This window comes from Myodes glareolus, chromosome 4, assembly GCF_982192425.1.
Source record: "Myodes glareolus chromosome 4, mMyoGla1.1, whole genome shotgun sequence".
In the NCBI taxonomy this organism is placed as follows: Eukaryota; Metazoa; Chordata; class Mammalia; order Rodentia; family Cricetidae; genus Myodes; species Myodes glareolus.
This window is the reverse complement of record NC_142029.1, coordinates 85,241,297-85,267,372: the sequence shown is the minus strand read 5'-3', so window position 1 is coordinate 85,267,372 and position 26,076 is coordinate 85,241,297. Positions and strand designations below refer to the sequence as shown.

At 39.3% G+C, this 26,076-nt stretch overlaps 1 protein-coding gene across 5 annotated transcripts in view; it reads left to right on the top strand.

Annotated features, from left to right (window-relative positions):
- Peak1 (pseudopodium enriched atypical kinase 1) overlaps positions 1 to 26,076 on the top strand; it is a 209,360-nt gene that overhangs the window by 22,345 nt on the left and 160,939 nt on the right. For 3 of the 5 annotated variants that reach the window (XM_048416724.3, XM_048416723.3, XM_048416727.3), the window contains one exon: positions 24,699 to 24,762. The gene's annotated coding sequence lies outside the window, so the exon portion shown is untranslated. Of the gene's footprint in view, positions 1 to 21,945; positions 22,006 to 24,698; positions 24,763 to 26,076 lie in introns of all 5 variants that reach the window. The other 2 variants (XM_048416726.3, XM_048416725.3) reach the window with 1 other exon arrangement.

Genomic DNA, 26,076 nt, shown 5'->3' with positions numbered 1-26,076 from the left:
CTAACAAAAGCATGTTGAGGAAAGGGTTTATTTTGATTCAAAGTTTAAAAGTTCAGTCCATCATTTGGGGAAATCATGGCAACAGGAACGTGAGGCAAATACATTGCATCCACAGTGAGGAAGCAGAGAGTTTCTTAGGATTTCTATTGCTGTGAAGAGACACCGTGATCACGGCAACTCTTATAAAGGAAAACATTTAGTTGGGGTGGCTCGCTTGCAGTTTCAGAGGTTCGGCCCATTATCATTGCGAGACATGGCAGGGTACATGCAGACATGGTGCTGGAGAAGGAGGTAAAAGGACATGAACTGGGTGTAGCTTGAGCATAGGAGACCTTAAAGCCCATCCCTACGGTGACACACTTCCTCCAGTAAAGCCACACCTCTTAATAGTACCACTCCCTAAGAGGGATATTTCCTTTCAAACCTCTGAGAGGCTTGCTTTTTCCTATTTATTCAGCCTACAGCCCTATTCTATAGCCCTAGCCTGTGGGATAGTGTCACCCACATTCAGGGTGGATTTTCCTTCCTTCCTTAACTAGAATGGGCCAGGTATGGTGGTGTGAGCCTTTAATTCCAGCACTTCTGAGGCAGAGGCGTGAGTATCATCTCTGAGTTCAAGTCCATCCTTGTCTATGTAGGAGCGCCAGGCCAGCCAGAACTACATAGTGACATTCTGTCTCAAAAACAAAAGCTAAAGAAGAATCAGCACCAAAAAACCCCAAACTTTTCTCAGAATATCCCCGTAGACACACCCAGAAGTATATCCTAGGTTATTGAAAATCAAGCCCGATAACAATGAAGATCACACTTGCCAATTCAGAAAGTTCATACTAAAATTAAACTTAGACGATAGGTGAAAGGATGTTAACAATGGGTGAAGTGCACAAATAGAATTGTTATGATATTTAATAGAAAATAGTGATCAAGATGAGCTGTTGAAGGTTGTGTATTAAGTGGTGGTTTATGTAGATGTAGAGAGAGAAGGTTAATTGCAAGTGTTCTTTGATGTAGGAAGAAAAGATTTCCGGAGTTGTTGCCATAGTATTAAGCCTTTCTAGGAACAGGATCCCAGTGTGAAGCGTCCACCTTTGTTTGGAGTGTTTAAAGGGCTGCCAAAGAGGCAGACAGTGCAACCATCTGAAAATGTCTTTAGATAGGAATTTCCTTAGTTATATATGTTAACCTGAGACTCGCTTTTTTCCTAACAAATAGACTTGGTGTTTTAACATTTTGTGTTTGAACCCTCTAGAGGCTGAGATTTCATGCATTTGCTTTACGTAGGATCCAGTTGCATATACTTAATACATACTAACTATGCCTGCTTGCTCACATCCATCTGAGCAGGACAAAAATGTTTTCCTTCTTTTCTGATCTGCTAGCTCTCCTCTGAGTTACTCGCTTGTCAAGGAAGCTATCATCTACAGTTACCCTCACTCCAAATGCTGAGGTCGTGTTGATTCATTGATTCCTCCATGTTTATGTCTAGCCAAGTCTGGTAGTTCTCTGGAATCATTGTTCCTTTCTCTTCAGTACTACAAATTTATTTTTTTTATTTATTTTTGCTACAAAGAAAAGAAATCTCTCTTTTATGCTTTTGGGGAGAATTTTCATGTCTTCTCAACTTTTTTCTTTTGTATATGTGTTTATTTGGTGGATATGAGTGTGTGGGTATGTGTGCCCATATGGGGACAGGCCACAGTTCAATATTGGTTGGGGATATTCCTCAACCATGCTCCACTTTAGTTTTTGAGAGCTGGAGTTCACTGATTAGCTAGGCTAGCTGGCCAGTGAGCTCCAAAGATCTGCCTATCTCAACCTCCCTTGCCCTGGGCTGTTTTTTTTTTTCTTTTTTTCTTTTTCTTTCTCTCTCTCTTTTTTTTTTATTTCCTCCAGGAATTTCCTTTGACCCTGGGCTGTTTTTGTAGGAGTGCTGGGGATCTGAACTCAGACCCTCATGCTTATATGGTAATCACTTCACTAACTGAGCATTTCTCCGACCCTTGCTTTCGTTTCTACTTAATTTAGTTGATTTAACTTAATTTTGCTGGTAGGTGCAGAACCAGCAAATTCAGTTTCTGTTGTAACCATAGTTCAGCTGTTCTTTTTGTTTTTTCTTAGACGAGGTTTTATGTAGTACAGGCTAGCCTGTAACTTGCAGTATAACCCAGAATGGGCCTACATTCCTGATCCCCCTGTTTCTGCCACCTAAGTGGTAGGTTTACAGGCACAAGCCACCACACCTGGTACCACAGTTCATTTCTAAGAATTTTTATGCACTAAGCAGGGTTGGCAGAAGAGGAGTCAAAGACATTAGCTGTTAAACAGAGATAAAATCCCTTTCCATATGTGATCATTGTGAATTTGAACAATAAACCCATCTGTTTTGCCTTAAACAAAAGGTGTATTTGAATACAAATATTTGTAACCTAATGTAAGGAGTGCCTATGTTTTTAGAATGGAGTTAGGAGCACACAAATTCCATTTTATAGATGGGTGATAATTTAACGTTTTAAAAGTGTTGTTTGTTGACTTTGTTTTTCCCTAGGAAGAGAATATTTCTTTAATTTACTAATATAACTTAAAGGAGCAGAACAGGCATTTTGTATAAAAAGGTCATTAAGAATATCTTAATTCTTACAGGCAGGTTTTTTTTTTGTAGGATAATTGGAAGGGAGGGTTAATTTCTCTTTCAGAGATATTTTGTATTGAAATCACAGAAGGGGCTAGAGAAATGGCTCAGTGGTTAACAATACTTGTTTCTCTTGCAGAGGACCCAGATTTGATTCCCAGCACCCATGTGGCAGTCCACAGCCTTTTTATAACTCCAGTTCTAGAGGAGCCACTGCTTCCAAAGGCATAGACCTCCATGCAGGCAAAACACCCATACACATAATAATAATAATAATAAAGTTTTAAAAAAAGATATCAGAGAAACAGTTGAGAAGAGAATTAGTAATATTTGCAGATTTATTGTCTGTATTTTGTTCAGAGTTAACATGTTTACTGAAATTGAAATGAAATTTATGCCCTGGCAACGTTGAAGCATGCATGGGCAGCCCGTATGTGGTGGTTCTGTTGAACTTGTCCATATTGGGTTTCAAGTTCTAAGTTGATGAGGATGACTGATCAGGTCTTTTCCTCAAGAGGGCACTAGATCTCATTACAAATGATTGTCAGCCACCATGTGGTTGCTGGGAATTGAACACAGGACCTTTGGAAGAACAGGCAGTGCTCTTAACTGCTGAGCCATCTCTCCATCCCTTAACATGTTTACTCGTCTTCTTCAAATGGAGTCTTTAAAAATCTTTGGTAAACTGGGTAGTGGTGGCACATGCCTTTAATCCCAGCACTTGGGAGGCAGAGGCAGGTGGATCTCTGTGAATCTGAGGTCAGCCTGATCTACAAGAGCTAGTTCTAGGATAGCTAGAGCTGTTCCACAGAGAAACCCTGCCTTGAAAAACAAAATAACAACAACAACAACAACAAAAGTCTTTAGTAAGCCAGGTATGAATCTGTATGCCTGTAAATTCAACTCTTGGGAGGCTGAAAACTGCCATGAGTTGTAGGTCTGCCTGCATTAGATAGTTCAAGGCCAGCCCAGGCTACATAGTGAGACCTTGTCTCAAAAACTTGAAACATAAACCAAAGCAAAACTTTGTTAGAACTCCCCAACTGCTACTTTCCTGTGTGTTTCTACTATGCAATAACTAGACATTTTACATTAAAAAATGAAAACTAAGATGTGACTTTAATGAGGTACTGAGTTCTACAGTTCAGAGGAGTCTACAGAATGGTGTGAGGGGAATGTTCTTTTTCATCTGGTATGACATCTTTGATGACTAGCCCTAGACATTATCTTCGTCTCTTGGTTTCAGTTTCTGCTGTGTAGAATAAGAGAGTTTGATCAATGGCTCTTGTGGCTTAGAGATTCGGTGTTGTGGTACCACCAGAGTTCTTTGTTATTTTCTTGAGTAGGATTATTTGTTCCATAATATTTTACTTTCCTTATTTAGTTCCACTGCTGGTGGTGATGAGTAAAGCTAGGCTAAATGTTCTTGAACTTGAATTTACCTTTTCTTTTATAATTGCAATTAAGCATCCTAAACAGATATTTAACTTAAAACCATAATCTTATTAACTTTTTGCTGCCAATAGTATTTTTCTGAAGTGAAAACGCTATTAAAATTTACACTGATGAAGAAGGCTTTAAATGCTTTTTTTTAACCTGGAGCCATTCTTAGGAATACCTGGGAACTTATTCTAATACAGTGTGGTAGTTAAGAGCGTAGGTGCTGAATGCTTATTACCTGGCTCGCATCTGGTTCTGCTGAATGTTATTTTTGTGATTTTAGGCAAACTAGAAGGACAGTTCCTACCTGATAAGTGCTTTAGAGGAGTAAGTCTGAGGAATATATTCCTGGCCTATGGTTCTATGTATGTTTAGCTGATCCTTGACGTTCTAAGGGTCAGATGCTCTTACGATGTGTGCTTTAATTGACATGGTCTGTGAACATAACTGTCATAGTTCTCATTGAAGAGACTGAGGCCTAGAGAGGTCAGTGAATTGGCACATCACATAGAAAATGAGTGTTGGCATCATGACTCAAATTAGATGTTTATGACTTACTTTAGATCCTCTTACTTCTACATTTCTGCTACTCTAAGCCTGATCCTTTGGAAATCTGAAATGCTCCTAACCAGTCATGAGGCTGTTAGTGTGAGAAATCTCAAGTCTCAGAGAACAACGTCTAAGCAATCTATTCTACTACCACTATCAGGGTGAAGTGACCTACCAGCTGCCAGTCACCCTTTTAGAGCTACCTTTTAGGCCTTAGGGTTTGCTTAGGTTATATTTATACAACCTAAACACAGTGACTTTTTGACCATTTCCTCTACAGAATGAAGCAGCCTTGGCATCCAATTCAAATACTGTTTTCCTTGTGACATTGGCATTGGGAAGTGTTGGACTAGGCTGGGGTAACGGGTGATGGGGTTGAGAAGGAAGGTTTGACAGATTTACTTTTCTTAACTTTGGAGTGTGAAAAATTTAACCAAATAATTGCTGTGAGTGGCATGGCCATCCACATAGTTCTATTTAATTCATTGGATATTTGTTTTGTTTTGTTTTGAGACAGGGTTTCTCTGTGTCTTTGGAGCCTGTCCTGGAACTAGCTCTTGTAGACCAGGCTGGCCTCGAACTCAGAGAGATCTGCCTGCCTCTGCCTTCCGAGTGCTGGGATTAAAGGCGTGGGATTGAATATTTTTTGACTAGGTACATTAACATTTTAATTTGGAACTTAGTCCTTTGATTTGTTGCTTGAGAATAAAAGCCAATTGTTTTCTATCATAAAACTGTAAACTACGTTGGTTTAATTACCTCTAGTGATTTTTTTCCTTACTTGAAAACCCTGTAGTCCAGACAATGGTACACAAATGGGCTTCTGTCGCTATTCAGCCTCCTATGACAATACCATGCTGAGTAATAGTGAATTAATTAGAGTGCTGCTGAGTTAGATATTACTACATCTTAAGTCCCACAGTTTTCTTCACCTGAGTGTTGAGTCAGTTCAGCTTTGTTTAGTAGGTCAGGAAATACCTGCATTATATTGTAGTTATTGTAAATATTCAAAAGTTAATTGGATACAATGCTAAGAATTTCTGTAATCTCTGTCATTTTAATTTATAAATGACTAGGTAAAAGAATTTTATCCAATTTATTTTGAAAAGTTCAGGATTTGGCAACTACCTTGGTGAAGCCAGGTGGTGTGCTATGATTGCTCAACTGCTAATGTAGAAGAAAAGCAGCCATAGTCAGTGTCTTAGGCTTGCTATTGATGTCAGGGAACGCCTTGACCAAAAGCAATTTGGGGAGGAAAGGATTCACTTTGCTCACTCTTCCAGTTCACAGTTCATCATCAGAGGCAGTCAGGGCAGGAACCTGGAGGCAGGAGCTGATGCAGAACCATGGAGGAATGTTGCTTACTAGCTTGCTCTTCATAGTTTGCTCAGCATGATTTTTTATAGAACCCAGGACCACCAGCCCAAGGATGTCCCCACCTACAATGGGCTAGACCCTCCTGTGAATAACAAAACAAGAAATGCCCTACAGGCTAGCCTGCGACAGCCCAATCTTATGGAGGCATTTTCTCAATTGAGGTTTCTTCCTCTCAGATGAGTCTAACTTGTGTCAAGTTGGCATAAAAACTAGCTGGCACAGGCAGCTTATATCATGGGTCTCTTCATCTGTTGGGCAATAGTTCCAAAACCCTTGGTGGATACATCAAACCATGCGTACTGTTTTTTTCTTATTAGAGATTTTTCTTTTTTTTTCTTTTCATCTAAAGGAGGCACCCAAAAGCTTCCCTGTAACATAACCAAATTGCCAGCATCACTCCTTTTCTACTTCAAGGCCATTAAGAAAGCAAAGTAAGGGTTACGGAGCACTGCCAAGACTATTGTTACATGATTAATGAATGAGTAGCGTATACAGTGAGGATACTGTGGACAAGGAGCCGGAGTGGGAAGATGTAAGATTTCATAGTCAGAGCAGTACAGATTTTAAAATTTATGTATTATTCGTTTGAGAACTTTTATTTGACTCCATGTATAGATTTTTAGTCTTTTATGTTTTTAAATGATAAATTGAAAACCCAGTACCATTCAAGAGTTATGCTCAGTACTTCAGTAGATATTTGCCAAATTAAATTTTGGGTTGAGTTTCTATTTTTAACTGACATCCTGACTTAAGTTTGCCAAAACTTGATTGGACTTGGAAGAAGAATGGCATTGTTGCTATTTCCTCTGCGTGAGAACATCCAAAACAGGTGGCTGGCAACAGGGACGGGAAGATAAAGGACAAAAACACTGCATTCTGTGATCTGCGGTTTCTGCCCTAAACTTCAAGTCTACCTAGGTTTTGTTCATCCTGATCTGTAGAATACCTGCTTCAATTAGTACTGAGTTTGCCAGTACATTTTTATGATTGAGAGAAATCATTTTCTTAGAATTTTACCTGATCCAAGCTGACTACTTCTATTTTTATTAGCAATCTGTATTATATAAACTTGAATTGTTCTGTTTTGTCTTGCTTAAAAACTCTATTTTTAAATTGTGTGTGTGTGTGTGTGTGTGTGTGTAGCCCAAGCTGATCTTACAATCACTAATATAGTCCAAACTGGTGATTCTCCGCCTCAGCCTCTCTCTAGTGCTGGGTTTCTAGGCATGCACCTTCTCACCCTGTTAGAGTTTTATTTTAAGTGTGTTCTTGTGATTGATAGATTTCAGAGTTGGAGCCACTAAGTTAAAGTATACCAAGTGCTTTAGAAAAATGCCTTTTAAATAGTGGATTTGCAATCATCAAATCTTAGAGCTTAAGAAATAGAAAGAAAGGATTAGGTTGATTAGTCATTTTGCAAAGCAAAGGAATGCTTACTTGAGAGTCTCAAACTGCACTTCTGTGTTTTTATTAAAACTAACTCCCTCAAATATGTATTATAAAAACTATATATATAATATGGGGTATTAGTTTCTTGTTACTCTGACACCCGCTAAAAGCAACTGGGAGGGGTTTCATTAGTTCACAGTGTCCAGTTTATCATTCCTGGCAGTGAAGTCCTGGCAGCAGGAGCGTGAGGCAGCTGGTCACACTGTGTTAGCAGTCAGGAGGCAGGGAGAGATGAATGTGGCTGCTCAGTTTACTTCTTTTCATTCAATTCAAGATCCTGGTTCATAAGATAGTGCTGCCCAGTTAAAGTGGGTCTTTTCACTTCAGTTACCCTAATTCTAGATAAGCCCTGATGGTGTACCCAGAGGGGTCTCTCTCTCTCTCTCTCTCTCTCTCTCTCTCTCTCTCTCTCTCTCTCTCTCTGATTCTAGATGTGTCAAATTGACATCCGAGATTAACCATCACAATGGGACTGCAGCGAGTTTGAGGCTGTAGTCGTAGTCTTTAGATATTATTTTTCTTGAAGCTTCCTTTTGTTTTCACACTTATGACACAGTGATATTATATAAAAAGATTCCACCCAACAAAAAAGTGTGTTCCCAGTGTGACCTCACTGTGTAGCCTAGGCTGACCTTGAGTTTTCAATGACCCTTCTGCTCTAGCTTCTCCTGTGCAGCAATTATAGATATGCACCACTGCATCTGGTTGTAAGCTTACTTATATTACATATGTATATATAACTTATATATTTGACCATTTATAAACTAGTGTATGGATATTTTCAAAATGGGTCCATGATTTTTAAAGGTTTTAAAGATTTGTTTAATTTAATCCCCATTGAATTTTTTTTTTTAAAGAAACTAGTTGACATATTTCAGATGTGCTTATAGACCTGTATGGAGGGGGGAGGACCTTGGACTTCCCACGGGGCAGGGAACCCTGACTGCTCTTAAGACTAGAGAGGGAGGGGGAGGTGGGGAAGGGTAGGGAAAAGGGAGGCAGGGAAGAGGTGGAAATTTTTAATAAATAAATAAATAAATTATATAAAAAAAGAGGCTACCCCTTTAAAAAAAAAAAAACCAGATGAGGAGAAAAACAGTCCACAGAACTGAGATCTGAATCATTGTGATATTTATAATATGGCAAGAATTCACTAGTTTTCAAATTGACAACCCTGAAAAGTTTTTATTATTTTTAAAAAACATTTATCAGGGGGCATTAGGGGGTGGGCAAGCAAGAGTGTCACATGAATCTGGAGGTCAGGAGTCAGTTTCTCTGGTGGGTTCCAGGGATCAGACTCAGCTTATCAGGCCTGCGTAGCAAGCACTTTTACCTGCTGAGCCGTCTTTGTAGCTCATTTTCTCAGAAATTTGGTAGAGGGTTTTTGCTTGTTTGTTTGTTTTTAAAAATAAAGGAGGGAAAGTCATTTTACTTGCATAATTAGAGGAGGTTATGGTTTAGGGTCTCAGATTTCTGAGGGAAGTTGGATTTAATTTCTCACAGAGGCCAGGGAAAGAGTGGTCTATGAAGAAAGGTGTAATGAGCTTCGGAATTAGAGGAAGAGAGAGTGCTGAAGACCGGGTGTCTTTGCACATTGGTAGAAGCAGCTGACAGATGAGAGAGTGGGAAATGATGTGGGCAAGGAGTTTTGGGCTCCAAATGTTGAGAGTTAAGCACTAATGCTGTTGAGTCCCCACTTGGATGGCAGGGAAGCTTCTCATGTTTGTTAAGTGTGTCTGTTAGCTACTTTGGCCTAACTTAATTAAAAATAAATAAATAAAAACAGGAGAGTGAAGTCCTGTTTCCCTCCTCCTCCTCCTCCTCCTTCTCCTCTTTCTCCTCTTTCTCTTCCTCCTCTTCCTCCTTCTTCTTCTCTCTCTCTCTCTCTCTCTTTCTCTCTCTTTCTCTTTGGTGGGGACATTTATTGAGTCCAAGGTAGAGCATATATGAAGATTATCCTAAAGATCTAAATTAGAGGCCTGGAGATGTACCTCAGTTGGTAGAGTGCTTGACTATCATGCATGAAACCCTAAATTTAATCCTTAGGATTTCATGAACAAACGGGAGGCAGGAAGATATGGTGGAGGCTAGCCTGGAAATACATGAGGCCCTGTCTTAAGAGAAAAAAATAAAATAAAATCTGACATTAGATTTTAATGTTTTTAACTCTTATTCTAGTATCATTAATTTTGGCAAAGTGTATAATTTCTCTTTTAGTCCCACTTCAGGTCAGAAGAAATTAGATGTTTTGATTGTGCTTTGCCTTGAGTCTGTGAAGGTGGGGGTAGATGGATGAATGTAGGGTGTGGGTAAGTGCACCTAGAGGTGAAGAGGTAAGCTAATTGCCATCACAGTAGCAATAAAGACTAAATGAGTGCCTCTAATTTGCTCCTAAGGTATTTTGGGAGAAAATGCCAGGAGAATTAGTGTAATTGAAAACGATAATTTTCTTGGTGATTGAATTTGAGACACTCTGTAACCTGGGTGAAAAAAGATGATCTATACTTCACAAGTGAACTCTTAGGATTCCCCTTCTTCCATCAGACAAATTAGAAAAGTAATTACTGTGCCTGTATCTACCTATTTACAGTATAAACTGAATTAGTAATAAAAAAGGGGCGTTTGCTGGCCAGATCAGATTCAGCTCTTCTTTACTACTCTGTTCTTTTTGGATCTGTCATTATCTCATTGAGTTGGTTGTTTTACTTCCATTGTGTCTCAGCTATAGTCCTAGATGGTTTTATGATGTTTTTAATTTTTCTAAAAAGGTTTATCTTTTTATTTTTTACTTATGCATATATGTATATGCCTGTGTCAGTTTATGTGCATTACATGCATGCAGGTGCCTGTTTAGGCCAGAAGAGGGCATTGGATCCTGCTGTGGAATGTTGCTTTAACTGTGTAAAGGCATGCTACATTTGTTTATGCTGCATTTGTTTAACCATGTAAGGATGTGTGATTAATTATGTAAAGATGTGTTGCATCTGTTTTACCTTGCCTGTCATAGACCTGATTGGTCTAATTAAGAGCTGAACAACCAATAACTAGGTAGAAGAGGGATAGGCGAGACTGGCAGGCAGAGAGAAAAAGTAGGAGAAGTCTAGGCTCTAGAAAGAAAAAGGCAAGAACGAGGGACACATCCAGGACAAGAAGCCAGGCAGGTGCCAGCTAATCAGACATAGGGAAGCAGTGAAAGGAAGATATACAGAAGTAAGGAAGTAATAAGCCCTGAGGTAAAGTGTAGATAAAGAGAAACAGGTTAATTTAAGTTAAAAGAACTAACCAGAAAAGAACTAAGTTAAGGATGAACGTTCAAAACTGTGTCATGATTTGGGGGTTGGTTGGTGACCCATAAGAGAAAACCTGGTCCAGGGTCCCCTGGAACTGGTGTCACAGCCAGTTGTGAGTTGCCATGTGGGGCTGGGAATTGAACTCAGGTCCTCTGTAAGAGCAGTAAGCTCTATTAACCACTGAGCCATCTCCAGCTCCAGATGTTATTAATCCGAAAATATGATGTTCACTGTTACTTCTTATTTAAAAATCCACAATAGATAGCATTCTGCTGTCAGTTTCAGAGAACCTCTAGGATGGTCTCTAAAAAGTGAGAGAGGTGGAGGCTTGAAATGGGCTTTGTAATTGAGTCTGACTTTTTGGGCAGGAGAGATGGCTCAGGATGTACAGATACTTGATACCAAGCCTGACCATCTGAGTTGATCCTTGGGGCCCACATAGTGGAAGGAGACAGCTGACTCCTGCAAGTTACCTTCTGATGTCCATATGTGCATCCTCATACATAAAATAAAAACTTATAAAAATTTAAAAAATGAATTTTAAGAATTCAGAAACTTTTATTACAATTAAGACACACTATGATTTAAGCTCTGGTCTGTTTCTAATTTGACAGGTATTCTAAACTGGGCATAGTGGCACTTGCCTTTAACCCCAGCACTTGAGAGAAAGAGGATCTCTGTGAGTTCGAGGCCAGCCTGGTCTACATAATGAGTTCCAGTATAACTAGAGCTATGTAGAGAGACACAGTCTTCAAACAAAATAAATAAAACACCCATTCTACTGTCCTCCAAATCTGGCTGGTCTTCCTTAATTTGCCTTCAATAAATACATAACTCTTCCTGCTTGAGACTTTGTCAACACCATGCTTTATTGTAGGATATAACACATTATTTTTTTTTTTTATCAAAGATTAATGTTGGATTAATGGGGCAGTGTTGAAATTAGGTAAGCTTCTGTTGCTGCTGTTCTTTCCAGCATTGAAAAGACAATAATCTTTGTGTGTTTAAGTAAAGTGAAGGTTCTATCTTATGGAGTGGGCTAAAGTCCATTTAGAAAGTGGGTGGTTACTTCTTTGACATTAATGATGCTATTGAACCAGTGGGCATGTCTTACCAAGTTGGTTGTATATTGTAGGTCACATTCATAGATGGATAAGATTGATGACTATCTTTGCCTCTGTAGCATGTTTAGTACTTTACATACTGTAGCTACCTAGTAAGGATGAAACTTCCAAGTTGGTACCTGCTTGATATCTCCATGTTTTGTGATTCAGCAGTGGGGTCTTACCATTAAGTTCTAGAGCATAAACAAGAGTAACGGCAATAGCCTGTACCATTTTGGGATTACCTATGGGACCTCACTGGTCAACAACTCAGAGAAGTAACCCATTCTTGGCATTGAACTTTTTATTTTGTTAACCTATTGTGTCTAGTAGGGGCATTGTCATTCTGTTTGAATGGAATTTAACTCCACTTAAACTTTCAAATATGTGTATATTTTTAGGAAACTTTGCAGTAATAGACTTTCATATTGCTTTTTTTAAAAGGTCTTTAGAGGGACTGGAGAGGTGGCTCAGTGATTAAGTATGCTTATTGCTCTTACAGAGAATACAAGTTTGGCTGCCAGCATGCACATCAAGTGACTCATAATCACCTGTAATTCAGTTCCATGGGATCTGACACCCTTCGTCCTCTACACCCACCTGCCTGCATATAATGCACATAAACTTACATAGACATACACATTAATTTAAATATTTTTTCTAAAAGACAATATTTTTATCTTAATGCTCTCTGAAGTTCCCTACAGGCATTTCTGAAAGATTATTTCTCTCCTGGGAAGTAAATAGTTTAAATATGTTGTTATATTACCATTTTTATTATTATTGGCTTGGTGTGGTAGCATACACTTTGATCCCAGCACTCTGGAGGTAGAGACAAGTGAGTTCTAGGTCAGCCTGGCCTATGTAGTGAGCAGCAGTACAGCCAGGGCTACATAGAGAGACCCTGTCTCAAAAAATGAAACCAAACAAAACAAAATTCTTTGTTTTGTTTTTGAGACAGGGTTTCTCTGTGTAATAGCCCTGGCTGTCCTGGATCTTGCTTTGTAGACCAGGCTGGCTCAAAAGAATCTGCTCCCTCTGCCTCCCAAGTACTGGGATTAAAGGCATGTGCCACTACCACCTAACCAAAATTCTTATTATTTAAGCTACATATTTATTTGTGTTTCAGCTTCACACTTGTTCCTGTATGGCTTTTTAAATGATTCTGTTATTTCTTTAGTAATGTTCTGAATTGATTTTAGTGTGATACATATTCGATGGATAACTTTCAAAGTAACATATGTATTATTGAACATTCGATTGTTAAATTTCTAAGGATAACGTAAATTCTGATTTCACATACTCAGTAAATTCTTATGATTAGAAAATTCTCTTGTGTTATATTATATAATTAACATACCAGGTAAAACTAATTAAAAGTATTTGAGGCCCCTAGCAAAATCTGTAATTAGACATGCTGTTTATAATTAATTGTCTCTTCTCATTATTACCTTTTCCTTCTCCTTTGAATTAATCACTTATGTTCTTTATTAATGATTCTTGTCTTCTTGACCAAGACACTGATGAGAATTCTGTGATCACACTGGATGGTTATAGGAACTTAATATTTAAACTTTTCTTAAAAACATAAAACAGTTATGTACTCTTACTATAAAGCCAGCATATTGAAGACTTTTACCCTTGTTATCAAATTAAGAACTTATTTTATTGGAAGCTAAAGGCATCATAGAAAACAGGTAGATACAACCATTTTTTCTTATGTAGCTTTTAAGGATCTGGATTTTTCTTGCAAATCTGGCTAGTATCTGTCTAATTTTGACAGGATTCTAATGGTCCTTGAGTCATTGGTAGGCCTGATTATGTCCTCATTTATTTTGTCAAAGAACTAAAAATCTACTGTAGTAGACTATGTAAGAGGCAGTGCCCTTCGTGTTGGATATAAATAACAAGAGTGTAATTTAGAGTAATTATCAGTCAAAACAATAGAGGCACCACCCAGACAAGATGACCTAGCACTGGATCATGGTCTTGAGGAAGTCTTCCACCCTTTATTCTGTATTAAGCTTGCCTACTTGGTTGTTGGTTTGTTGTGGTAGTGGTGGTGATCATGCTTTCAATAGGTACCTCAGAGCTGGTGGGGTGTGAGGCAGTGCCGGGACCAGGCTACATTACAAAGTATTGAGGTCCTTGGGTCCATCACTTCAAGATGTGCTGTAGTGTACCGTCTTATTGTTAGCGTTGTCAGGAGATGTTCAGATACTCTCTGCAGAGAGCTTGCCTTCTGTGTCAGAGACAATTGCAACTAGTTTGTGGAGTACTTCATGAAGGTTTGTAAAACGTACACAGGGCCAGAAAAGATTGAAATATTGTTGTTTGTATTAAAATGAGTAGAAGTTGATCATCATTTTATAGGAAATAAGCCAGTTTCAGAAAAACGTTTTCCTCTTGTGAAATCTCTAGCTTCTTATTTTTATTTGTCTATAAACATGTAAATAGAAAGGAGACTATTTTGGAAGACGAGATGAACAAGGGGAAAGTGCAGGCAGGACAAACAAAAACAAGGAGGGATGTATACATGATCATACATGTTACATACATGTATGAAAATGTTACAGAGAAGCCTCTGTCTGTCTGTCTGTCTATCTATCTATCATCTATCTCTTTATCTATCTACATAGGGTCTCACTGTGTATCTCTTGTCTGTTGTGGAACTTGCCATTGAGACTAGGTTCGTCTCAAGGTCAAGGAGATCTACCTGCCTCTGCCTCCAAAGTGTTGGGATTAATCTCATGATTTTTGAAAACATTAATGATATTGATAAACAAAGGTTAGATAGCTACAAGAAAGTATATAGGGCAAGAATTATGAGAAGTTTGGAGTTAGGGCAGTGTGACTTCTGTTAAAAGTCAAACTTTGCCAAATATGTTTGAGGACATTCTAAACGGATTGAGGTTGAGATAGAAAGACAAAGGCCTAAGAACATAAGAATGTACAGTAAATTCAGAGACAGAAGAGAAAAGATTGTTTTAGTTACTGTTTTTTTTTTAATAATTTTTATTTGTATTTTATGTATATTGGTGTTTTGCCTGCATGTATGTCTGTCCCCTGGAACAGGAGTTACAGATGGTTGTGAGCTGCCATGTGTATGCTGGGACTTAAACCCATGTCCTCTGGAAGAGCAACCAGCACTCCCAACCCCTGAACCATCTCTCTGGCCTCATGAGTCCTATTTCTATACTGTTGTGTTTTGAAAATACACCGTGAACAAGGCAACCCTTTTTTTTTCTCCCCTGAGGTAGGGTTTCTCTATGTAGCTGTATATCCTGGAACTCACTCTGTAGACCAGGCTGGTCTTGAACTCAGATCACTTGCCTCTGCCTCCTGGGTGCTAGGATTAATGGCATGTGTCAGCACTGCCCAGCAAACAATGCAATTTATAAAAGGAAACATTTAATTGGGAACTTCTACATTTCAGTAGATAGTTTTTGATCACCATGGTGGGAAGCATGGTGGCAGGCAGGCATGGTGCTGTAACAGTAGCTGAGTGCTTGCATCCTTTCTACCAGCATGAGACAGAAGGAGCGAGATTGGGAACAGTGTAGGCTTTTGAAGCCTTGAAGCCCACTCCAGTGACACTCCTCCTCCAACAAGGTTTTTTAATCCTTCCTAAACAGTCTACCAACTGGGAACCAAACATTCAAAATATATTTATATGAGCTTATGGGGGCCATTCTCATTCAGACTACCACAAAGGTCAAAATACTTTTTTGGATACTTGCTTTTTAAGTTGGATAAATAACACCATATTTGTACTTTTGAAATTGCTTCCTTTGGTTAGAGAACTACTGGAGTGTTTGATATGGAAGTTTCTTCACCTGCGTCCAAGTTCACTTAGACATAGGAAAAGGAGGCACTGTAGGAATTTGTTAGTGTTCAGGGCTGGACTAAACATTGATAGAACAAGAGTGCAATTAAAATCTCTCTGGTTCACCAAGAGATTGCTTCTAATGAGCAAACAGATTGAGGATGCTAGTTTTTTTTAATGACATCAAACTGTTGCCTGTGAGGCTTTTTGGCTGACATGAAACCAATTTTGCTTAATGGCTATGGAGGCCTACAAATTCAAATGTGCAGAAAATGCAGTAAATAACTAGCCTGTCAGATCCCGGTTGCCTGTCATCTTTTCTGTGAATAGCAGCTTTTGTTTCCAGATTGTCAGAAGCAATTATGTGGACCCCTTCAAGATTGTATTTGTATATACTGGATAATTTAATTCAAAGCCATCTAAATATAGTAGATCAGCAACAGCAAAACACTGCATCATTCTATGTGTGGAATCAGGGAACACATCTCTGCACATCCCTTATTTCAGTGAGCTTTTGAAATATGTCAAACATTTGTTGTGTAGGTTCTTGTTTTATTGTGAGAATTGATGCACATCCTTGAAATACAGTAGAGTCATGGAAAATAGAGAAAATGTTTTCTCTATGATTATGCAAGCTAGTTTTATGTCAACTTGACACAAACTAGAGTCACTAGAGAGGAGATAGCCTCAACTGAGAAATGGCCTCCAAAAGATCGGCTGTAGGCAAGCCTATAGCGTATTTTCTTAACTTAGTGATTAATAGGTCCAGCCTATTGTAGATGGTGCCACCTCTGAGTTGATGGTCCTGGATCCTATAAGAAAGTAGGTTGAGCAAATCATGATGCAGACCAGTAAGCAGTACTCCTCCATGGCCTCTGCATCAGCTCCTACCTTCAGATTCTTTCCTTATTTGTGTTCCTGTCCTGACTTCCTTCATTGTTGTGGAAGCTTAAGCTAAATAAACCCTTTCGTCTCCAAGATACTTCCCCAGATACTTTGGTCGTAGTGTTTCATCTTGGCTTCGATAACCGTAATTAAGACATTGACTATTCAGCTTACTGAGCCATCCTAAAACATTTTTCTTTGCTAGGATTGTGTGGAAGCAAGTGATACTTTTTTTTTCCCTTTTGTTTTGTTTTATTTTATTTTGAGGGTCGTCTTATCCTGGTTCTTTCTGTCCTGGAGCTCACTGTGTAGACCAGACTAGCTGTGAATTCACAGAAATACACCCTCCACTGCCTGAGTACTGCCCAGCTGCAAGTGATATTTTTCTAGACATCCAGTTAGGAATTTTCTCTTGAAACTATGTAGTAAATATAGTTATTTTGGTGTATGTTTATATCTAGTGTTAAAGGTGATAGTAAAGATTTGAGTTGCTAATAGTTTATTTCAAAGGTGATTTTGAATGGAATGTGGTTTTAGGTTTTCTGATGACTTCATTTTTGCTCATCAGTGTTACTGGTTTCCTAATACTCTTAATTAGTAAAGACTATTTTCAATGAAATGTTTATCATACTCTAATATTAATCAGTAATATTTAGATAGCATTGAATTAGCGTAGATTGAATGGAATATCAATTGTTACTATTTGTGGGATGAATTTACTCTGTAAAAAGGAAACCATAGTAATCAGCATGTGAAAAGTCTTAGTTCTTTTAATGTGCTTAATATTATGAAAAGAATAGTTCAACCTTAAATGGGTTTGTTCGAGTTTGCAGGTGCATTGCATTTTTATGTTAATAAAAGCTCTCAGAACTTAAGCAGAAGCAGTTTGACTATTTTGAGTACTGATAATTAGCGTATTAAATCTAAGAGTTTTGATAACTTAAAAAAGTTTGGATCCTTGCCAGCCGCCATGGCCAAAATGTCTGCAGGTATGTATGCAGGTTCAAATGCTGTCACTGGTAGTAATTGGCAGACACAAAAGCAAATCGATGAGGTGGCCGATACCTTGAGAGCCAGGGTTGGAAAGCTACCAGAGCTCTCATTTAGATGATCAAGCAAATGTTCTTCAGACTGGTACTTGTCTTTTTGGAATAAGTGCTGCCGAATTGGAGAAATAGTATTGGTGAAAGAACTGCAGGATGGGACGCTAGATAGGGATCTGGATCCTGGTGATCGCCATCATATCATTATCATCATCGTTGTATGGTGTGTCTCCTGTCTTCAAAACTTTCAACATTGAACCTACTATGTTATCAAGCGTACTGTCATAGTTAGGGCTTCTATTGCTGTGCAGGCACCATGACCACAGCAACTCTTATAAAGGAGAGGCTTACAGTTCAGAGGTTTTAGTCATCCATTGTAATGGCAGGAGGGATGGTGGCACATAAGCAGATGTGGTGCTGGAGAGGTAGCTGATGTTCCACATCCAAATCACAGGCAGCAGGAAGAAAGAGCAACACTAGCCCACCCCGAATGACACACCATTTCCAAAAAGACCACACCTACTCCAAAAAGCCAAAACAAAACAAAACAAAAAAACAAACCCGCATCTCCTAAGATAATACCACTCCCTCTGAGCCTCTGGGGACCATTTTCATTCAAGTCACCACACTTACCTTGTGTTACTTTCAAATGGTTGCTTGTGTTAGTTCCATACAGGTCAATGTCCCTTTGTTTTTAACATACAGTCAACTGGAGGTGTGGCCAACCCCTCCCACATTTTACACAGTGCCTTTACAGGTTTATGGATTGACTGGGCAAGAGGACTTCTGATGCTCCATTCTGACTTTTAGAGATCTCATTGAAAAGTCAGGGGGTTATTCCATGGGTTTGCTTTTCTATGTTACTTGATCTTTCCCTTGCAACTTTTACTATCTTTCTTTGTTCTCTATGTATGGTGTTTTATTATTTGTCATGGGGGGTTTCTCTCTCTCTCTCTCTCTCTCTCTCTCTCTCTCTCTCTCTCTCCATTTTTTAATTTTATTTATTTTTTTTAAAGACAGGGTTTCTCTATGTAACCCCCGCTGTTCTGAAACTTGCTCTGTAGACCAGGCTGGGCTTATTGTCAGATATTCACCTGCCTCTGCCTCTCCTGAAATTAAAGGTGTTCACCACCACTGTCTGGCTATGGAATTTCTTTTCTGGCCCTATTTGGTGTTCTGTATACTTTATATAGTTTAATAGGCACCTGCCTCTTTAGGTTGAGGAAAATTTCTTCTGTGATTTTGTTAAAAATATTTTCTGTGCCTTTGACTTTTTTTTTTCTCCTTCCTCTATTTTTATTATTTATAGACTTGGTCTTTTCATAGTATACCAGATTTCCTGGATATTTTCTGCTTGAATTTTTTAGATTTTTGTTTTGTTTTTTAAAACAGAGTTTTTCTGTGTCATTCTGGCTGTCCTGAACTTTCTAGTTCAAGCTGGCCTTGAATTTGTACATCAGCCCGCCTTTGTTTCCTAAGTGCTGGGATTAAAGGCTTGCACCACCATCACCACCACCTCTGGGTTTGTTTTTAGTTTTAATATATTTTTGACTAAGGTATCCATTTCTTCTACCTTGTCTTCAATGCCTGAGATCCTCTCTTCCTTGTCTTGTACTTTGTTGGTGAGGTTTACCTCTGAGTTTTTTTGTTTGACTTTAAATGTTCCAGCTTTATTTCAGTTTGTATTTCAGCCGTAGTGCACCACAGGGCTGCTATAGTAAGGGTACCCTTGTAAGCATATTGTCTTTGTTCATGTTTGTGTTTTTTGCTAGTGTCTAGGCATTTAGAGACATGACGATTAAGGTGCTTATAGGTGCTGATACCCAGTTTTGCCTTTGTTGGGTGGGTGTTCCTTTCCTTGGTTTCTATTGTTCTTTCTTGAAGTGTGGAGACTGTGGGTTCCCTGCTCTGTTCAGTAGCACTAGAATGTCCCACAATTTGTGTTTGTGTGCAAAGCATCAACAGTCAAAATGTCATAGAATCTGATTCTGGTTCTTTTTTCTCTTCCCCTATATCAACAATAGAATCATTAAATACGTTCTGTGTAGTATGTCCTGCTGTGGGAAGGCAACTTCAGCCCAGAGCTTCCTTCATGGTCTGACTCTGTAATCTTGATGCTCTCCCCTTGGTATTCAGACCTATGCGACTTATCTGTTCCTGTATTAACCCAGGAATACCTTGCTTGTGTGCATTTAGTTGGGAACTTGCCCACTATGATGACCTGAATAAGGTGTTTACTTACATGAAAAAGTTTATATGTATGGGTATTTTGCCTGCTTGTATGTGTTTGCAGCACATGCATGCAGTACCTATACAGGTCAGAAGAGAGTGTGTTGTAGGATATTATTTTAAGGTGTCTTACATTTGTTTATATTCTGAAATATTCGTTTAACAATATAAAGGTGTTGCTTTTGTTTATGCTGCATTTGTTGAACTCAAGCAAGAATCACAGCTTCATAAAAACACCTGATAATCTAAAAGAATATTGACTGCCAATATTTTATTAGCCAAGCAGGAGAAAGGATAGCAGAGGCTGGCAGGCAGAAAGTATAAATAGGAGGAACGAGAGAGCAGGGGAAATGCAAGAGAACAAGGAGAGGAGGACTTCAGGGGCGGGCCACCCGGCAACCTAGCCACCCACGAAGTAAGAGTGAAAGTAACATTCACAGAAGAAAAGGAAAAGCCCAGAGACAAAAGGTAGTCAGGATAATTTAAGTTAAGAAAAGCTGGCAAGAAGCAAGCCAACCTAAGGTCGGGAATTCATAAGTAAGAATAAGCCTCCATGTGTGATTTATTTGGGAGCTGGATGGTGGGCCCCCCAAAAGATCAAAGAACAAAAATTAAGAGCAAAGAATAAAACACAACTAACAACAAGGGTGTCAGATTCTCCTGGGACTAGAGTTACAGATGGTTGTGACCTGCTATGTGATTGCTGGGAATTGACCCTAGGTCCTCTGAAAGAGCATGTCATCTCTCTACCTCCTGTTTTATCTCTTTATGAAATATTTAGTTCAGAAGCCAGCAAACTCTTTTGGTAAAGAGCCAGATATACTATTTGAAGCTTTGTGGGCACAGAATGTCTGTATTGCTATTTTTTTTTAATGTCTTTTAGCTATGTATATGTGTGTATGCCATGTATGTGCCTGGTGCCCACAGAAGCCAGGAAAGAGCATCATATACCCTGAAACTGGAGTTAAGATGGTTGGGAACTGTTGTGGGCGTTCTGAGAATCAAATTTTGACCCTCTGGAAGTAGCAAATGCTCATAACTGTTGAGCCATCTCTCCAGCCCCTCTTTTGCAAATTCTTACTTGTTAACATTTTTTAAAATATCATAATCATTCTCTCAAGATCCTGACAAAAACAGGCCATGAGATGGATTTGGACTTCAAGCTGTAGTTTGATTTCTGATTTAGTTATTTGTGGCCTTTATTACTGAAATTAACTGCTACAGAATTTAGAGACCAAGTTTATTTTTCCTGTATTCACACAATTTTTCTTATTAGACATTAAGCAATTTTGATGCATAATTTTAGCAATTAATATCTTAATCATTTGAGCTTTTTCTAGTGTTGTTAGGTTCTAGCTCTTTATAGGTGTAAGTGAGTTCTAATATAAATCTTTACTTGAAGTTTTATTTTTGCACATAACCACATTATTCTCTCACTGAACACTTCCTTTTCCCAACAAACCCCCTTAATTTTATCTTTTTTTAAAAAAAATATATGACTCATGTGTTTAATTGGAGTTGCTTACATGAGCATGGGTGGATTAGGCTATTTATTTTAGTAAGGTCAGCTCAACAGTGTCTATACCACTGAGGAATTGACTTCCCCTCCCTCAGCAGCCATTAAATGCCTGTAGGTTTTTAGGGAGGGAGGGAGGGAACGTCCTAAGCTCCTCCTCCAGGCATGATGGCATGTTTACCAAGTCCTATATTGTGAAGGTCTTGTGCAGTTAACCATAACGTGTGAGTTCATAGGCTCAATAACTGTGTCATGTCCAGCAGATAGAGTTGCCTGACACTATCCCCTCCTCCATCCCTTCTGTTCTTTCTGCCTCCACGTCTATGATGTTCTCTAAGCCTATAAATGTCCTGTTTAGGGTTGATCATTCAATAGCTTATTCTCATCACTTTGAGGCTTTGTATTCTCCACTGCCCAGTGCAGAAGTTTTTCTGACCAATGCTAAACTAAGCACTAACCTGTGTGTACAAACATAAGTAGTTAGAGGGCAGCTTGGCAAATGTTACTTAGCCAAACACTTGTAGTTGGTTCCTCCTAGGACCCTAATCCTTCCCAGCTATGGATTTTTGACCAGGTTTACAGTGTCTGATATGATTTTTTTTCCCACAGAGAGAGTTGGTTAACAGTCGCACCTGTTGTAGCAGTGGGTACATGCTGCCTGACAGACAGGTTGGTGTTGTAGCACACAGGGTTCTCAGCTGGGTAAGACTTGCTGACTTCCCTCCCTCAGCAGCCCACCAGCACTCTGAAAGCTAGCTAGCAGGGAGGAGGTGTCCTGCTCCGTTCTAGATTAATTTCTCTTTGTTTTGCAATGACAGTGTGTAGTGTCTTGGTTCTTGATCAGCAGGGCTTTCCCATTTATTTCTGGTGGGCAACCAAGAGCAATGCTAATTTTGGGGACCCTTTAGGGCCTCCCTGACCAACAGTTCAGGAAGGTTCCCATACCCAGCACTGGGATTTCTATCTAATAAACTATAGCTTCTGGGAGCAACATTATTTGTCCATGTAGGATACTTCAATTTTCTTTTTAATTATATTTTTAAGTTAGCTTATGAAGTGGTAGGTCTCTATAGGATTTTTTTTTAAAAAATGCATCCTCAATATTGGTTAACTGTTCCCCTTACCCATTCCTTTCTTCATTTCCCACCCTACTCCTGCTTATTCAAAAGATATTACTGGAATAATAATGTTACTGGATAAAGGACTTGAGTTTTGTGTGTGTGTGTGTGTGTGTGTGTGTGTGTGTTGTCTCTGTGTATATGGTAAATGTATGTGAGTATGCAGGTGTGTGTCCACATGCATGTGGAGGCCAGAACAAGACATCAGGTGTCCTCCCCTATTGCTGTTGACCCTAATTCCTTGAGACAGTGATCCCTCTGAATTTGCCTGTTTTTGCCCCTAAATCCCAGGGTCACAGGCACATGGGACATGCCAGCCTTTTTATATGACTGTTGAGATTCTAACTCAGGACCTCATGCCTACAGAGCAAGTGCTTTTACCCACTGAGCCATTTTTCTAGTCCCAGAACTTGGACTTTTTTAAGACTCTTGTTGACTATTAAAACATTGCTTTCCAGAAAGGTTTTTACTAGTTTACATGATGAAGAACCGTATACAAAGATAGTCATTATATATATTATTCTAATATATATTGCGATCTATTACAGTATATAATTTGTAGCAGTTAGAACAGCCTAGATTATGCTATAGTATCAAACAATCCCCCAAAACTTTGTGACTTATTACAATGAAGTGTTTTGTGTGTGTTTTGTTTGGGTATGTGTCTTGTTGTTGTTGTTGCTCCTGCAATATATATCAGCAGGAGAACCTGCCATTTTGAGTCATTTAGGTGGCCATCATCTCCACAACTCTCATCTATCCCATTAGTTACTTCTGTAATCTCTGTGTTGGTTGTCAGTTGTGTGGTGGCCTAAAATTTATACCTAGAAATGTCTCAGTCTGTATCCATTTAGTAGTAAGAGAGATATGCCAAACTTGAAAGAAGGTCATGAAGTGCAGTCTTACCATGAATTAAATTTTTTTCTATTATTCCTTTGTGGTAGGGAGCCCAAGCATGCCACTGTGGATTTGTGCAGTCAGAGAACAACTTATAGGACTCAGCTCTCTCCTTCTGCTATGGAGGTGCCAAGAATTGAACTCAGGTCATCAGGCTTGGCAGCATGTACCTTTATCCATCAAGTCATTTTGCCTTTGACAAATGGCCAACATTTTAAAAACAACTATAATTCATCTACAAAAGATTATGATAGCTTATTTTAATTTGATTTTTTTGTCAATATAAAGAATTTTGTTTTGTATTTAGAAGACTTTTTAAAATTTTAAGTTTCTGTTTGATTTATCTTTTATAAATATGTTCTCTTGGCTTGCTTTTACACTTCCTAGTTTTCAAAATATGTTTTTTTTGTTTTGTTTTGTTTGTGGAGATAGTAGTCATTGATAGTACTAGTACAGAAGCCAATTGCTCTCCTCTCCTCTCCTCTCCTCTCCTCTCTTCTCTTTCCCTTCCCTCCCAACTCCTTCCCTCCCTCACCCCTCGTGTGTGTGTGTGTGTGTGTGTGTGTGTGTGTGTGTGTGTGTGTGTTCGTTCATCCCTGGAGAAGTATGGTGGGTTGCTCTTATCGGCTCTATGCTTTATTCCCTTGAGAAAGGGTCTCTCAAAGAATTTGTAGCTCATAGCTAGCTGGCCCCTGAGTTCCGGGGAGCCATCTGTTTTTCCCCCCATGCTGGGTTTACAGCTCTGTGAGTAGCCATAATCTACCCTTTTATATAGATGCTAGTGATCCAAATTCTGTTTTTTGTGCTTGTGTAGCAAGTTCCATGCCTTGGTGTTTCTCTTGCTGTGATAGCTTATAAATTCAACACTGAGAGCCAGGAACCAAGAGCCAGGAACTGGAACAGAAGCCATGGCAGAATGAATTACTGATTTAACTTCTCACTGCTTGCTCACACCTACTCTCTTGTAGCTCCCAGACTATCAGCCCAGAGTTGCACCACTCATAGTGAGATGGGCCTTTCTACATCAATTATCAATAACGAAAACGTACCACAGGTTTACCTACAGGCCAGTCTGGTGGGCCATTTTCTCAATCTAAGTTCCCTTTTTCCAAATGACTCGATTGTGCCAGGTTGATATAAAACTAGCCAGCGCATGCTCTAACTCATTGAACTATCTCCCTAGCTCCAAGAGCTCTTAATTCTTGACTTGGTACAGGCTTTTAAAGAACAAATGATCACAAAAGAATTAGTAAAATAATCAGTTTAAGGTTTCTCAGTGTGAAGAATTAAAGGGCCAGCTCAGATTTAGTTTTATTGACCATGTTTTTTTCTCCTTCTTCATTTCAGGTGTCTGTCTAACCCAGGACTTATGCTCTAGATGGTTTCTGGTGACCTGTCTTAAAAACCTAAGGTGAGATATTCATGAATGCATTTGCCACTTCAAATACATTTTATAATGAGAATGTGTTGCTTTTGAAAAAGTTAAGGTGGCATTCACTGTCTTTTCCTAAGTGTTTTAATGGGAAGCAAAACTTGTTTGTAGTTCTTTATGGGCTGTTTGGGAAATAAACTGGCTCCATTGCTAAGATACTTTGGAGCGTCCGTCCTTCCTTCCTTCCTTCCTTCCTTCCTTCCTTCCTTCCTTCCTTCCTTCCTTCCTTCCTTCCTTCTTCTCTCATATATTACATCCTAACTATAGTCCCCCCTCCCCTCAGTCTCTTCTTCCCACCTTCCCTTTCTCCCAGATATACCCACTTCCATCTCCCCTCAGTAAAGAGCAAGCTTCTCAGGGACATCGGCCAAACATGGCATAACAAGCTACAATTGACTGTGCACATACATGAAGACGGAGTGAGGCAACCTAGTAGGAGGAAAATGGTCCTACAAGCAGGCAAAAAAAGTCAGAGACAGTCCCTGCTCCTACTGAGGAGTCCCACAGAAACACCAAGCTACACAGCATAACATACATGCAGAGGGCCTAGGTTAGACTCCTACAGGCTTCCTGATCTTTTCCAGCCCCCCTGAGTCCTGATCAGTTGATTCTGTGGGCTGTGTTCTCATGGTTCTCATGACTAATCCCTTTGGCTCCTACAATCCTCCTTCCACCTCCTCCACAGGACTCCCTGAGCTCTGCCTAATGTTTGGCTGTGGGACTCAGCATCTGTTCCCATCAGTTGCTGGGTGAAGTCTCTCTGGTCTCTTTGATGAGGACTCTGTTAGGTTCTGGTCCCAGAACACTCTACAGGCAGGACAAACTTTAGGGTCGAAGGTGTTGTGCATGGGTTGGTGTCCCAATCCCTCCACTGGACTGAGTTTTTAAAATTTCTTTCTCTTGGAAATGGAGTTTAAGTGTATGCTGCTGATCTGACACACTTAAAGCAGTCTGGCTTAAACTCTCAGAGATCTGTTCACCTGCTTACTGCTTCTTGGGTGCTGGAATTAAAAGTGTTTAGCATCATACCAACTCCCATGGTGTAACAGTTAATGCTCTGGACTCTGAATCCAGCCATACGAGTACATATCTCGGTGGAACCTGTTCCTTGAGGAAGAGACCTGATCAGTCATCCTCATCAACTCAGACCATGAAACCCAATATAAGCAGACTGCGCATGGATGCTTCATTGCCGGGAGCACGTTTCACCATCGCACCCAACTCTGATATGTTCAAAGACATCCTCTATTAGTTAAGTCAGATTAAAACATCTGCTATTTTACAAGGTCAGTT